The 2,683-nt window shown below is 34.8% G+C and overlaps 1 non-coding gene across 1 annotated transcript; it reads right to left on the bottom strand.

Moving 5' to 3' along the window:
* Positions 1 to 244: 244 nt before the first annotated feature.
* On the bottom strand, positions 245 to 351 carry LOC121222908 (small nucleolar RNA R71). Its single transcript, XR_005920278.1, has one exon. It is a non-coding gene; the product is annotated as a small nucleolar RNA R71 (small nucleolar RNA).
* Between the last annotated feature and the right edge of the window lie 2,332 nt (positions 352 to 2,683).

Below are 2,683 nucleotides of genomic sequence, written 5' to 3'. Positions count from 1 at the left end.
AGGCCAATTTAGTGGAATGCCTACCGAAGATCCTCATCTACACTTTAGGCTGTTTATGGAGGTGAGCGATTCTTTCAAGTTAGCCAGAGTACCTGAAGATGCATTATGATTGAAGTTGTTCCCATATTCACTAAGGGACAGAGCTCGAGCTTGGTTGAACTCATTACCACCAAACTCAATTTCAACATGGCAAGAGTTAGCAGAAAAATTCCTTATGAAGTATTTCCCACCTAGCAAAAATGCTAAGTTAAGGAACAAGATCACTCCTTTCCAACAAATGGATGATGAGTCATTGTACGAGGCATGGGAAAGGTACAAAGAATTATTACAGAAGTGTCATCATCACGGAATCCCACATTGCATACAACTTGAGACATTTTATAATGGTCTCAATGCTCACACGAGGATGGTAGTGGACGCTTCTGCTAATGGTGCTCTCCTTTCTAAGTCTTATAATGAGGCTTATGAAATCATTGAGAGGATTGCCAGCAGCAATTATCAATGGCCAACCAATCGAGCAGCGTCAGGGAGACGAGTCGTTGGAATACATGAAGTAGACGCTCTTACTTCACTCACATCTCAAGTATCTTCAATATCCTCAATGTTAAAAATTCTTACTACTAATGGGTGTAATAGTTTTGCAGCACAACCACTGAATCAATTTGAAAATGTAGTCCGTGTTTATTGTAGGGAATGACATTTGTTAGAAGAATGTCCATCGAACCCAGAATTTGTGTATTACATGGGTAACCAAAACCAAAATCGAGGAAGGCAAGGGCTGCAATCCCATTTCTATAACCTATCATGGTAAAACCACTTGAATTTTTCCTAGAGTAACCAAGGGGCAGGAACAAGTAACAATTATCGACCCAGCCACCTAGTTTTTCCCAACAAGCTCAAAAACCAACCCAAGCTGAACCATCCAGTAGCCTAGAGAACCTATTGAAGGCATACATGGCGAAACATGATGCCTCTTTAAGGAATTTGGAGAATCAAGTGGGCCAGCTTGCAACTGAACTCAAAACTAATGTAACAGCCCGGTTTAGACCCTAGTCAGACAATGGTTTTGAGACCACAAATTTGAGTCAAAAAAGTATTTTAAAATTATTTTTGGTGTTTACAATATTTGAATTAATATTTGTGAAAGTTTCGTGTGAAAATTTTATCATTTGTGTGCTTGATTTTTTAAAAAAGATTTAATCGCGAAAAATGTAAAAGCTATGGTTTAATTGATTAGGTGAAAAGTTGATGTGTTCTTTTATTGTGGAGTCCTTATGTGGTATTTTAACCATTGAAAATATGCATGGACAGTAATGGGCTTATATTATAAGGTTTTATCATTAAAATCATTAAGGTTAGTTTTGTAAATTAGTTAAATATGTTAATATAATAAAACATAAAATAAAAACATGCATATTTGTTCATCTTTTGACCGAAAATGTAAAAGAAAAAGAAAGAAAAAGAACAAGCTAGGTTCGGCCTTGGTTTTTCTTGATTGAGGTATGTAATTTCCTTGGTTTTTGATGATTTTTACGTTTTTGAGATCGTTGCTTCAAATAGTAGCTAGCCCATGTTTGAATTTTTGAATTGGCTATGTATTTTTTGACTTTCCATTGATGAGAAATTGTTGTTTTTGTTGTTTGATGATGGAAAATAAAAATAAGTTATTAGATTACCATGTTTAATTAAGTGATTTTTGGTAAAAATGTGTTTTAATGATTAAATTGTCAAATTTGAAAATTTAGGGGTCAAAATGTGAAATAAATGAAAGAATTGTGCTGCTAGGGACCTTAGTAAAATTCAGCTACGCTAGGGTGTGGTGAAATTTTGAATATTTTGTGTTTTGAGAAATAGGGACTAAATTGTTAAAAATGTGAAATGTTAGGGGCTAAAGTGCAAATTACTCATTTATGTATTTTTGGATGAATTTGAATGAATATATGATTAAACAAGTCAAATTGGTATTAACTTAGATCAAGAAAAGAGGAAATCAGATTTGGGTCGGGGGAAATCAAAAGTTGTCGAAAGTCATCCCGATCCATTCATCTTCGTACGAGGTAAGTTCATAAGTGAATAAATGATGATTAAATTGAATGTATTTTTTATGTACACAGCCGAATTGAATTGTATGTATGTATAACTACATTACCGAATTGAGTTTAGCATTTTATGATTTGTTACGAGCATGAATCGATCGAATTACGACGCCCGAAAGCCCCGTACAAACCATAGAAATATTTAGGATACATATGTCATGACATAGGATTCTGGTATGTGATTACGTGTAAGACCACGTCTGGGACGTTGGCATCAATTTGAGATTTACGTGTAAGACCATGTCTAGACATTGGCATTGTATATGATTTCGTGTAAGACCCTTTCTGGGACATTGGCATTGTATATGATTTCGTGTAAGACCCTGTCTGGGACAGTGGCATCGATATTTGATTACATGTAAGACCACGTCTGGGATGATGGCATTGTATGAGTTGTTGAGCTATCTGAGTATCCTTAATGAATCTGAATGGTTTAACGGGTAAAGATAAGCAAGATCGAATATGAGTTTAGATTAAATAATTCAGGTATGTTTTATGTTTATATGAGATTCGAATGAAGAGATAAGTTTTGAGGCAATTATGTGACCATGTGAAATAACTTGTGAAAGGTGACTATATATATATAT

The sequence above is a fragment of the Gossypium hirsutum genome, chromosome D10 (genome assembly GCF_007990345.1).
Source record: "Gossypium hirsutum isolate 1008001.06 chromosome D10, Gossypium_hirsutum_v2.1, whole genome shotgun sequence".
NCBI lineage: Eukaryota > Viridiplantae > Streptophyta > Magnoliopsida > Malvales > Malvaceae > Gossypium > Gossypium hirsutum.
The sequence above is the reverse complement of the archived record's forward strand: the minus strand, read 5'-3'. Positions and strand labels throughout refer to the sequence as shown.